This window comes from Micromys minutus (genome assembly GCF_963924665.1).
Source record: "Micromys minutus genome assembly, chromosome: 3".
Taxonomy (NCBI): domain Eukaryota; kingdom Metazoa; phylum Chordata; class Mammalia; order Rodentia; family Muridae; genus Micromys; species Micromys minutus.
The window spans coordinates 21,285,332-21,299,232 of NC_137972.1; positions in this window are offsets into that span (position 1 = coordinate 21,285,332).

The window sequence follows — 13,901 nt, forward strand, 5'->3', positions numbered from 1 at the left end:
CCTTCCTGCTACGCCCTTCAGGGACTCCACCACATGGATAATTCTATTTCCTAGCACCTTGTTCCTGTCCTTCTGGAACCCTCCCTTTTCCAGAAGTCTCTCCCAATGCCCCTCTTAGCTGCTTTCATATCTGCTCTAGACACTTGTATCTCCCCTTCTGTGGGAAAAGTGCCACTGCGGGACTCCCTGCGTTGTCTACTATGAAATCCACACCCGTGTGTCAGAAAGCTCCCTCTTGCCCTTCTGGGCCCCTATCACCCTTCTGTGATTTTGGACATTCCTCTCTGACAGGTCTCTTGGTACACTTGACGATGCCCTACACTGAAATCCTTGCCTCTGAACTTATCCTCCTCAACTTTCTTTATGGACAGAACTGAGGACGTCTCCCCACGCCTACCCCTGGTCTAATTCTTTGACCATGGGCTCCTTCCACACAAAACCTAACCCCTCAACTCCACTTGCTTGTCTGTCTGATCAGATCCTGACACACCCTCGGACTTAACACGTCTTTAAGCCTTGTTTTTGGGGAGATTTTTGTTGTCGTTTTGTTGTTGTTTGTTTGTTTTTTGTTTTCCAACATGGCCTGGCCATAATACAAACTTGACAATCGATCTCTGTGGCCAAAGGATGGCACATTTGACTACCGAATTCTCACTGATCTGGACAAATACTGCCAAATGCATGGGCAAACGGCCTGTCTGCCCTTGTGTGGGCTTTCTCTATCTCCGTTTTCACCCCTCCCTCTACAGTCCGTGCCACGCTCTCCGGGTTCTCCTGGCTAAAGCCACCCCTCCCTGCCCCAAAGCAGACAGGATCTGGATCTTCGTCTCCCACAGTTTTGGTCTCCATATGGAGGATGTGGCTCCACCCTGAGCATCTCCACAGTCTAGCTCCCCACACACTCTACGTCAGCTCCCTGCCCAAATCCTCATTCGACCTCAACTACAGTCCTCTTGTCGCCTCTGCAGCTGATGGTCCCAACCCCTAAGGGAAGGGGCGGGTCGTAATGGCCCCCACAGAGCGCACACCCCCTTTTCCATGGCTGACCTCTCCCAGATAGAAAGGGGTCTTGGTTCTTTCTTTATCAGCCCTCCTAGCTCCACCAAAGAACCCACCTGTCATGGCCTCTGTTACTCTTACTCTGCTCCCGCCTCTGAAGAGAACAGGATCTGTTGAATGTGGCAGTTAGGTGAACGAGTGTAGCAGGGAAAAATAGGAAAGGAAAAAAAAAACCTTCCCTTCATAGAAAGACATGTCAGCTCGTGGTAGCACCCCTAATCGCCTCCAAATGATGGGGTGCAGAATTCTACCACCACCAGGACCCTAACAAAACTGTGGGCAAGCAGGTTTGAACTGGTTGCCCTGCATTACCCAGACAACATACGCTGGGAACATAGGTTCCCCCAAGTTCCTCTTCCACAGAAAGTCTGTCAGATCTTCTGGGCCTGGCGACCAAAGACTGACCCTGCCACAGGACCTCTGCTCCCAACAAAATTAAGATTACCACAGAAGAAGCTAGGGTGACTGTCTAGATAGCCTCAAGCACGGTCACTTTTTCTTAATAGATTCAGGAGCTATTTGGTCTATATGTCCTGCTTACTCCTATGAAATTTATCCTTCTCAGATCTCTGTGGTAAGTGTTGATGGCCAGCCCCACCAGCCAAGGACTATAGGCTTCTCCTCTTTTCTCTCTGGGACCACCCAATAGCTCACTCCTTCCTCATACTTAGTTGCCCAACCCTATTACTGAGCAGAGATATCAAAGTAAAGCTACATTCTTCCTTTTTCTTTCAACCACTCCTTCTGGAATGTTTCCTCTTCTCCTAGCCTCTGAAGAGCCTCCTACTAACATTGATGCTTCATCCTACCCACTACCAGCCCAAAAGTAAGGAATGTTTCCTCTCCCTTGGTGGCCTCACAGCATCTTCCTATTAATGTCCTACCTCCTTCCCTGGCTTTCAGTAGCATAATCCTCCAAAACAGAGACCTGGCTTAAAACCTATCACTAGGCACTTTCTTGGAAAAGGCATTCTCAGGCGCACTCACTCACCCCATAACACCCTGATCCCGACTGTTGGTTCCTACTGCCTAGTCTGGGACCTTGAGATTATTAATGCAGTTGACATTCCTATGCTCGTGGAAGTCCCTAACCTTTATACTCTGCCCCCTCAGATCCCCATCTGTACCTGTCATTCTACTGTCCCAGACCTTAAGGACACCTTCTACACCATCTGTTCACATGAAGACTCACATAGTCTCTTTGCTTTCACCTGGTATAGCATCCCAGCTTACTTGGACTGTCTTCCCCCACTTCAGGTTTAGAGACAGCCTCCACTTTTTAGTGAGATTCACTTTGATATGATAAATAGGTACCTCAACCATTTGTCCCAGGTGTTGGTTTTTTTTGGGGGGGGGGGAAAGGTGGGTGCAGCAGAACTTTATTGATGATATTCAAGAGAGTAGGGAGGGCTCCCTAGGCCCCTATTATTATGGGGGTCTAGGATGGAAATTGTGAGGGAGATGCTCAGTGTTGGGGGCCAAGTTGGGATGGGACTCCTCAGCAACTGAGGGCCTCTCTCTTGCTCTCAGTGTCCTTGCTGGGGGGTGGGTGGTCCAGGGTTTCTTACTCCTTAGAGGTCCACCACCCTGTTGCTGTAGCCGTATTCATTGTCATACCAGGAAATAAGCTTCAGAATGTTGTCATTGAGAGCAATGCCAGCTCCAGCATCAAAGGTGGAAGAGTGGAACCACTCTCTGTCTTTAACTGCAACTTTTTTCAGTCCTGCAGATGGCCAGGATCTGGTGTGTGTTAGATCTACAGCCATAACCTGCTACGTCTATATAAAAAGGGAAAGCTACAAAAGTGGAAAAGGGCCTCACTATACATGTAATGGCTAACTCAACTTCCCGGAGAAGAATTCCAAAACACCTGTGACGTATGAAATGTCTCAGAGTGTTTGCGCGTGCAAGGGTGCATACATGTAGGCATGTGTTGGCATTGTGTAGGCATATGTTGACATGTATAGGCATATGTAGGCATATATAGGCATGTGTAGTCATATGTAGACATGTATAGGAATGTGTAGGTATATGCAGGCATGTATAGGTATGTGTAGGCATGCTTAGGCATGTGTAGGCATGCATGGGCGAATGTAGGCCAAAGGCTCACACCAGAGTCATCCTTAATCACCCTCTACTTTATGTTTTTATCATTCATTGCTGAGACCAATGAGTTTATTGTGTTTGTTTACACGGCAAAGGTGAGAGATCACTCACAGGAAGTGTGGGTGGTCCCAAAAGAGCTGTAACACCACAAAGTCCCACCCCATTTTTATGGCAACCCCACGGAAGCTCCATTGCAGAGTGCCATTTTCCACTAGCCTTCTGCTTCTATGCAGCCTAGCATCTCCGGAGACCATTTGCATCTGGGGCTGGCGTAAACAACTGGGATCCCAGTTGGAGATCTTGTGACCCCTCCTTAGGTCCACAGCTCCACTGTTATCACAGGCTTGGTGACCACAGTGGTTCTGCTCTACTTACCAAATCCATGCCTGTTCTAAGATGGCATTGTGTTACACACAAAGGGGGAACTGCTCGCAACACTCCATCCCTTCCCCTTGGCTCTTACATTCTTTCTGCCACAACCACCCTGGCCCTCAGTGCTCCCTAAACCTCCGAAAGAGTGATAGGCCCATGATCCTTTGCCAGCATGGGGAGCCATGCCACTTCAACCGTCACTTGTTCTTGGCGGTTTAACCAGTTATGAGTCTGTCTCAGCAATCACCATCCTCTGTGAGAAGTCCTCCTCCACAGCCAAGGCAGATAGCAGCAGTATTAGGCACACGAGTGACATCAGAGCAAGATGTCTGCCTCCTCAGTGAAGGAAGGCATACTCTGCAGCACCCAGCTTTTTAAGATGGGTGCTGAGCACTTAAGGCCCCACGTTTTCACAGCCTTCTCTCCCAAGCCCCTGTAAAGTATAATTTGACTGCCCATCCTTGGTCAAGGACCATTAGAAAAGGAAGGAGAGACAGAAAGATAGCTCGTTGGTAAAATCAGTCACTGTGCAAGCTTATTGACTGGAGTTTAATCCTGGGGACTCATGGAAGGAGAAAACCAACTCCTAAAATTGCCCTCTGACTTATACACACAAATGCACATACACACATGTTTAGAAAAGAAATAACGTAAAGTGTTTTCAGTGATTGCATCATCGGGGCTGTGTGTGTACAACGTGGGACAGAGCAAATGGAGACTGATGTTCCTTGGGAATAACAATGTTGTTACCTCCTGGTAAACCTGGCATAGGTTGAAACTGCACTTAATGCATGTAGCCATACTACGATGCATGATCTCAGGGTTCAGATTCACCCTCTCTGCCCAACTCTCTGGAAAGAGTAGTACCACAAGCCTGTTTAGGTTGTTTGTTCAACCCAGGGAGTGGCACCATTAGAAGGTGTGGCCCTGTTGGAGTAGGTGTGGCACCGTGGGTACGGGCTTTAAGACCCTTATCCCAGCTCCCTGGAAGCCAGTATTCTGTTACCAGCTTTCAGGTGAAGATGTAGAACTCTCGGCTCCGGCCTGGATGCTGCCATGTTCCCGCCTTGATGATAATGGACTGAACCTCTGAACTTGTAAGCCAGCCCCAATTAAATGCTGTCCTTATAAGACTTGGTCAGGCTGTCTGTTCACAGCAGTAAAACCCTAAGACACCTGTGATCCATGAAAGAAACGAAATTAAAACTTTGGAACATAGTTTCAACCTTGAATGAGTATTGCTTGAAGGCCATCCCACACCTGAAAAGTCCTAGCAAGCTGTCAGAGGTCAGGGACCAACTGTGCACACATAATTCTATCAGCCTACCTCATTCTTTTTCTTTTTTGAGACAGGATCTCCTTCTGTAGTCCAGGCTTCCCTCGAACTCACTGTATGCTCGGGCTCCAAATTTAAATTTAAAATATAAGACATCATAGTCTGTTAGCAGCCGCAGACAGGTGCCTTGCCCTCTAACCAGGAGGCTGGTGTGTGTATGATGGGGCCGGAAAGGTCTTCTCTCTACCTATCCACCCACAAATCACAAGTTGAACAACTCTATGTCAGATATTCCTCTCAGCTCTGGCCCCTTCTCTGTCAGCCCTTTGTCACCTGGACTTTCGCAGATCTTCACTGGCATCTCCTGCCCGCATCACTCCCCCTCGCCAGGGTCATCTATCTATCCACTTTTTGCTAGGCCACCCACTAACAGCACCTAGCTGTGTTCTAGAGAGAAACAAAAGGACTGGAGACTTGGGAGGTTGCCAGAGAGGGTGATACAGGGACAAATCTTAGCTGGTGGCAAAGTACCAGGAATGCGGCACAGCCTATAGATTTTACTATATAGGCCGCAGAGGTTAGACAAGGGTGAGGGAGAGGCAGAGGGTTGCCTAGCAAGAGCCACAGTCATGGAGGGATCCAGCTGTAGTCATAAAGCTGAAAAAAAAAAAACCCCAATAAGGAAAAATGTATCTCAACTTCCTTCCTACTGCCCCACCCACTGGGCAAAGGGGCCCGGCTGAGGCAGTACACAGAGAGGGTGTGTTAATCTCCTTCATCATAATAAAACCCTTGAGTAAAACTATTTATGGTATACATACTATTTAAAGTACATAGACTTCAAAGATAGAGTTCTTGCCCAGCAGGTACAAAGCCAAAGGCTGCAGGACAATATAGAATACAGAAGCTACATCAAGGTTAACGTGAAAGCAGCCAGTCATGGGAGAAACACTGGAAACCCTCCCTGTCTGTAACTGAGAGCAAAAACATCGTGCCTGGGGAAATCCACCATGTACAGACAATGACCTATAGAGAGTCTTGAGTCTCTCCATCTGATGCTTTCCCTCCATTCACGACCTACTCCAACCTCAAGGAGGTTTTCTCTTTCGTGGAAATCTGTCTCTGTTCTATTTCTAACCATGTGACCCTGGCTTTTATCTTTGGGAGCTGGAAAAAGACCTGGAAACTTGGACAGGCGTCCTGAGACTCAGATCTGCACGTATAACAGCTGATGTACAGGCAGCTAAGAGGCATGACCTGTGTACACTATTTGTGTTGGTTCCTTTTATACGCACCGGAGACTGCGTTAGTACAGGGCCACCTCTCTGGTTCACCCCGTCCCTTCTGTCCTCGCTTTCTGCCATGGCTTCTGTGTTCCAGCCTTGTGTGAGTCTCAAACTTTTCTCCTGCATGCTGGAAAGCTTGTAGAGGATAAAGTGTGACCCTGGCCAGCAGCTGGCCTTCCCACACCCTAAGACTTGCCTTCCACAGGCTGGTATTCACAAACCCTTCCTTCCTGGAGCATCATCCAGCCAGAGATCTGATCATAGTTTGGGGAAAACCAGATTCAATCTCTCTCTTCCTTGTCGTCTCCCTTCCATCTCGGGGATTATATCATCTCACAATGGGGGCTGAGGGGCGCGAAGGGCCTCCCTCCCCAATCTGCCAACCTTAGTTGAATTTGTGTCATAGTAGAAAAGTACACACACTAACAGCAGCTCCAAACCCAGACTTCAGATTAGAAGGCAATCCCAGTAATGGACTATAGTTAGCCTACATATGTGGGCTTCCCTGGTAGTAAATTCTCACCAACCATAGGCAGAATGACAAGATGGGGACCCCTACATGGACACATGGAAATTTACAGACCTCAACACTTCTGGGTCCTTAGAGCATCGTGATAATACTTGGAGGTTTTTTGAGAGGTCAACAATTGGTCATATAGCCAGATCTTCACTCTGCATGCCTGGATGAAAGGGCAGGCTTACCAGCACTGTGATGCCACCTAGCTAGCTAACAAGCTAACACCACCTACCCCTGTCCCCTCTCTCCATACTCTCCCACCCCCCAACCCCTGCCTAACAACCGTGATTCATGAACCTCTGCTTCTGTTCCATTGCACTCTAACCGCCCTCATTCTGTCCCTGTTCCTTTACAGTAGACAGGCCCATCCCCAAGGAGATGGAGACAATTCCCCAGATAAAGGGACACTCCCATGAGCCTTAGTTTACCCTCTTACACTTTTAAACTAAATGGATTTTTTTAAAGAGCCAAAGCCATTTGTGCCAACACGCTGGCTCTCTGAGCCACACAGTCTGATTGCTCAGGAGTTACTTTCATTTATTTTTAAAGAGATTCTTAGGAGAAGTGACCTCGTCACGCTGAGATAAAAACACTCAGAAATGTTCATAACAGAATAAAAATTGGGTATCTTGCTAAGGATCCTGAAATGCAGGCAAATAAGCAACTGATTTAAACTCCAACAGGAGAAAGGGTGAGTGTGGAAGAGTTGGGAAGTCAAGCCAGGGTGTACTGGCTGGTTTGGTGTCAACTTGACACAAGCTTGAGTGATCACAGAGAAAGGAGCCTCAGTTGAGGACATGCCTTCATGAGATCCAGCTGTAACACATTTTCTCAACTAGTCATCAAGGGGGGAAGGGCTCAGCACATTGTGGGTGGTGCCATCCCTGAGCTGGTAGACCTGGGTTCTATAAGAAAGTAGACTGAGCAAACCAGGGGAAGCAAGCTAGTAAGTAACATCCCTCCATGGCCTCTGCATCAGCTCCTGCTTCCTGACCTTCTTGATTTCCAGTCCTGACTTCCTCTGGTGATGAACAGCAATGTGGAAGTGTAAGCTGAATAAACCCTTTCCTCCCCAACTTGCTTCTTGGTCATGATGGTTGTGCAGGAACAGAAACCCTGACTAAGATACAGGGTCCCTGAGTCTCTGTGAGTATGCTCAGACTCACCAAGGGAGGTCCGAGTAGGGTGTGAAGGAGCTCTCCAACACTTCAGGACCCTGAAAATGGATGAGACATATGCTCTGCCCACTGCAGTGACCCTGATGCTTGTCTCTTTATTTATCCCCCTTTGGACCACATGCTATAATACATCTTTGAGAATTAAAGTATAACCCAAGAATCCCCAAACAGTGAGGTTAATATGGTACAGTAATACTTTCTAACCTCAGTGCAAACTAAGAAGGAAAACTTGGGCCAAAGAATTAATATGTAAACAATACTGCCCCACAGCTGAATCTATTTTGTAAGAAACAAGAGAATGGTCTGTGTGAAAAGCCATTGAAGGATAAGATGGCTCTCCTAGAGAAAACCTAAGTGTGGCTTCCTGGTTGCCACTCCTTCTGGGATCACCCATTGGCACAATCATGTTATTCTTGCTTAAACCTTGTACTTCTATCTTGGCAACATGTATGTCTTTAAGGATATGTAACAATTTCAAACTAAACTGATAATTCAGGAATTCCAACCAACTCCCCCTAGAGAAAAGCCAAGCCTCCCTTCTCCATCCCGTAGGCAGAGAATCTTGTGGTCCCCTCTTAAGCAGAGACTGGCCTCATCCACATGAATGTCTTTACAGAAAACTGATTGAACATTACCTTCCTGCTCCTCCAAAAGATTTCTAGAGCCTTATCTCTCAGAGTAAGAACTGAGGAAAACTACCTCAAGACTACCATGAAAGAAATCAGAATAGCTATTTTTATCGGGATGGTGGGCCATATAAGGAAAAATAACAAAAAGAGGGAATGAAATTTTGTGGGACACCATAATGGTTTGAATATGCTTGGCCCAGGGAGTGGCACTATTAGGAGGTGTAGCCTGGTTGGGGTAGGTGTGTCACTGTGGGTGTGGGCTTTGAGACCCTCATTCTAGCTGCCTGGAAGTCCCTAATGTTGCTATCAGAAACATGACTTCACCTATAGGGGACAGGGACCTGTGCATCTGTTGCCGTGACAATGGCCACACATTCCCAGCATTCATTTGGTTTACCTCCCACATCACAGAATAAATAAAAGCAGACCCTTCTCCTTCACCCCTTTTTCTTCTTCTTCTCTTCCTCCTCTTCCTCCTCCTCCTCCTATTTTTTCCCTTTTGTCTCTGTTGCCCCCTTGACACCAATAAACCTCTCCCAAATGGAACTGCACTGGCCTGGTGTGGTCTGTCCAGATGCAAGCCGTAATTCTATCACACCAGGCATTCTGTTAGCAGCCTCCAGATGAAGATGTAGAACTCTCAGCTCCTCCTGAATCATGCCTGCCTGGATGCTGCCATGCTCCCACCTTGATGATAATAGACTGAAACTCTGAACCTGTAAGCCAGCCCAATTAAATGTTGGCCTTATAAGAGTTGCCTTGGTCATGGTGTTTGTTCACAGCAGTAAAACCCTAACTAAGACAGACAAATGAGAGGTCCAGTTTCCAGTCACGAATTCTCTTCTACATCTCAGCACTCCCCCTAAGGAAAATGCCTATGCCCTTGGGAACAGTTGGCATCCACATTTCTTTTTCAATTATAGAGCCTCGGCAATACAAGTAAACACTAAGACACTCCTCTGAAGACCCCAGAGCATTACTAACACAACTACTCCTAGCCAAATCTGTCTCCTGTCTTGATTTTCTTTTCTCTTATGGGGACTCCCAAAGACCTCAAATTCATATCACTCAGCCCCCACATCGCTATAGGCCCTGACCTTCCTGCCACCTTCCCAATGGGTACAACTTGCCAAGATATTCCTGTGTTTGCTTTTTACTGGTCAACTAGTATTCCTAACCTTAATGACACATTTTAATTATACTAACCCAAAAACTTCCAATAATACAGAAAAGTAGGGCCCCAAAAAATAAGCTGCTGGAACGTTGTCCTCTATATGGTGAGTTACAGGGACCTGACGTAAGGACCAATTGCTGGCATTACCTCATCACAGGACTGAACATTCCCAACAAAACAGACAGACAGAAAAACAAATGACAGCTTTCGACTGCCCAAGGTGGGGTCCATACCACACTGTTTAGCACTGTTGTTGAGTCCTGTCAAAACTTAAATGAAAGTCACAACATCGGGAGTCTTTGATGTCCCGAAATGAAGGAAAAGGATATTCTCAGGTTCCTTGCTGCAGAAACCCACAGAGGAGGCACCATCCTTGATTTCCAGATAGAGTCTCTAGAAAAGGCCAAGTGATGTCACCTGCATCAGAAATCCTGAGACCCTCAGAGACACTGCTGTAGGCAGTTCAAGCCACTGTTGCTGTTGAGCCTCCTGCTGACATCAGAGCCAGCTCTTCCTGCACACTGTCCAGCTAGCTGAGCTGGAATTCCAGAGTTACTGGTCACCTCACTCCTGGACCTTCACTAACCAGATCCAAGCAGCCTCGGGGAGCCACACCCTTGGGTGATGAATGCTTCCAGGGCTGACTACCAGGTCTTATATCAATCTACCTGCTCTTGCTCAGTGTTAGAAGCTGTCTGTTTATTGTCTGTAGAAAACCCAATTGTTAACAAAATATAAAAGCTTAAATAGATATCAGATACAGTTAGGTGTGTCCTGAAGCAGTGCAGTTTGGGTGTGCCTCTGAAAGTCTCCATAGATTAGAATGCTAAAGAAAGGAAAGTCCCTGCCTATTTTAAGACAAGCAGTTTAGGAGAGGTCTTGGGGCTTTTGCTCTTGACCTGAGGCAAAGCCATGAGCTGCCTCACCAGAAAGGTGAAATGATTCAGCCCCTACAGACCTGGCTTGGATCCCACCCTCCCATCCCTCCCCACACACATACATACATGCATACATACATACCATGACTCAGGTAACATGATTCAGCCTGCTAAAGGTACAGGGGGAGGAGCTAGAAACATTTTTTTTCTTTGTTTTGCTTTGTTTTTAAGCAATTAGACTTTTGATTGCTCTCTCCATTTGGTTCTGAAGAACCTTCCTGGAAGAACCTCTAGGTAAGAGATAAGGATTTTCTCTCTGGGCTTGCAAGAGCCATAGAAAAGCACCTGGCCAGACACAAGTTGAACACTATTTTAGGAAAGAGAGCTAAGGAGCCCTGTTGGGTTTGGAGGAGCTTAAGAGAACTGTAGGCTAGTCCGGGCTAGTCTAGCCTCTAACTCAGAGATCCACCTGCCTCTGCCTCCCAAGTGCTGGGATTAAAGGTATGCGCCACCACAGCCGGTCTGGCACAGTCTTAATCTATAACCATCACTAGGTCTTTTGGAGTTCTAAAGTCTATCTTTATATTTTTAAATTATGCAGATACGTGCGTTGGGGAGGTCCTCTGCAAAGTGTGAATGCAAATGCCCATGAGAGTCAGAAGAGGGAGTTTGGAGCTGTATGACGGGAGTGCTGAGAACAGTCAGTATGATTCTTAACAACTGTACCATCTCTCCAGCGGCTTTATGTTTAACAATCTGTCCTAGGGCTTTACTGCTGTGAACAGACACCGTGACCAAGGCAACTCTTATAAGGACAACATTTAATTGGGGCTGGCTTACAGGTTCAGAGTTTCAGTCCATTATCATCTAGGTAGGAACACAGCAGTGTCCAGGCAGGCATGGTGCAGGCAGAGCTGAGAGTTCTACATCTTCATCTGAAGTCTGTTAATGGAAGACAGAATTCCAAACAGCTAGGATGAAGGCCTTAATAGCCCACACCCACAGTGACACATCTACTCCAACAGGACCAATCCTGCCACTCCCTGGGCCGAGCATAGGCAAACCATTGCACCATCTAAAGGTTCCCACCGAGAACAGCCACAGAGGATCGATTTTCTAAGGCAAGCAGGAGCATGGCTTCCTGGTTCTCAGGCCTTTTGCACTCATCCATCACTGTGGTCCTTGCTCTTGCTTCCACTTTGTGTTCCCGATTAACAGTTGTGTCTTCTAAGCTGAGCAACAACTTCAAACTAAACTCCCTACAGTGCAGGGATTCCAATCAACTCCGACCACTGACAGCCGGTGCTTCTCTTTAACAGTAGATGGATGACCTTGTGGTCCCCCTTAGGCAGCGACTACACCCCCATGGACATGAAGGTAGCTATAGAAGAGTAATTCATCACCACCCTCAGTGTCCACCCGGAACACCAAGTCTTAGCTCCAAGGCTCTCAGAGGCTGGGGACTAGTGAAAGTTACATGAATATTAACATGTGAGAGAAGCCAGTTGTCATACACAGAACGTCCATCCCCACTGAGCCACACAAAACAAACAGAGCATCCCTGAGAAAGCCTGCCTTATACCAACTGGGACAAGTAGGAACTATGTACATGACCTAAAAATGGTCACCGATTTCATGACCCGGTGTTTCTAAGGACAAGCTTTTACCTCAATTGACCATTCTCAAAAGTGCTTCTCTCTCTCTCTCTCTCTCTCTCTCTCTCTCTCTCTCTCTCTCTCTCTCTCTCTCTCTCTGTAAACTGTCTCTATTTCTACTTCTAACCATGTGCCCCTTGCTGGCCCAATGCTTTGCCCTCAGACACAAAGATCTGGAAACCTGAATGGGTGGTCACAGACTCAGATCTGCAATACCAGGTTCAATTCCCAGTGCCAGAAAGAAAATGAAGAAGAATTTATTTCAGCTTACAGTTCAGAGGTTCAGCCTGTGGCACAGTGACTCTGTAGTTTCTAGGCCTCTGCTCTCTGAGGCAGAGTATCATGGCAAATGGGGGAGTGCTGGATCAGAACTGCTCACCTCATGTTGGCCAGGAAGCAAAGAGGAAAGGGTAGAGGATAAGATATACCCTACAAAGGCACACACACACACACACACACACACACACACACACACACACACACACCCTAGTGACCTACTTCCTCTGATCAAGCCCTACTTCTTAATACTCCAGTCAGCTATCAACCTATTGTCTTAGTTGGAGCTTCTATTGCTGTGACGAAAACACCAAAAAGCAAGATGGAGAGGAAAGGGTTTATTCGGCTTACACCTCCACATTACAGTACATAAATGGAGAGAGTCAGGAGAGGAACTCAAGGAGGGATTGAACCTGGAGCAGGAGCTGATACAAAGGCCATGGAGGGATGCTGCTTACTGGCTTGCTCATAGCTTGCTCAGCCTGTGTTCTTATAGAACCCAGGACCACCAGGCCAGGGATGGCACCACCCCACAGTGAACTGGGGCCTCCCCCTTTGATCACTAATTGACAAAATGGCTTACAGCTGGACCTGAAGGAGGCATTTTCTCGAGCGAGGCTCCTTTCATTCTGATGACTCTAGCTTGTGTCCAGTTGACACACAAAACCAGCCGGTACAGCCATCGATCCACTGATAAAGTTGGAGGGCTAATGACTCGGCCACCTCTCAAAAGCTGGCAAGGTGCTGTCTGCTGTTGTTTGGCTACTTCCTCTTCACTGAAATATTCCTTCCTGGCTTAGGAACTTAGGTCTCTTTAAAAAAAAATACACACACACACACATACACACACAAATATATATATCAGGAAGTTAAGAAATTTGTAATTCACAAGCTCAGAAAACTCACTGGTCCCCTCCCCCCACCAGGGAGATGAACATGGAATGGTTTCTTTGGTCGTTGTTGGTGCCCTATTTGAGGCAAATAGATGTTTGTTCAAACCTCCCTTAGGAAGGTAAGTCAACAGCTGGGACAAGGCAACTGTACCAAGTGCCTCCCTCATTTGCTGACCAGACAGAGATGACCTCACTGGTCATCTCTCCGTCTCCACCCTCAGCACCCCAGATTCACATGACCCTTTCCCAACCCACCGCCCTGGTACTCTTTCTGCTTCTGAATTCCTCCCATTCTCTACCCCTCCTTCCCCTCTGTCAAGGCTTTTCTCAGCTGGCCCCTCCTCCGCGCAGCCTTTTCCAAGCCCTGCTATCAAACTCTCTTCTCTACTCCCACAGTTGCCTCTACAGGCCCCCTGAGAGCAGCCCAGACCTTGTTCTCAGGCTGTTTCCCCCTCTGCCTCCCTGTGCAGACTGTGAGTGCCTGGGTCAGGAAATGAGCCTATCACTGGCCCCAGTGTCTACTCTGTCCTCTTGCGGGTTCTGCCTCGGGTGACAAGGAAGCAAGCCTTTTTCCTCTGTCTATGACTAGAACCAGGGCCATG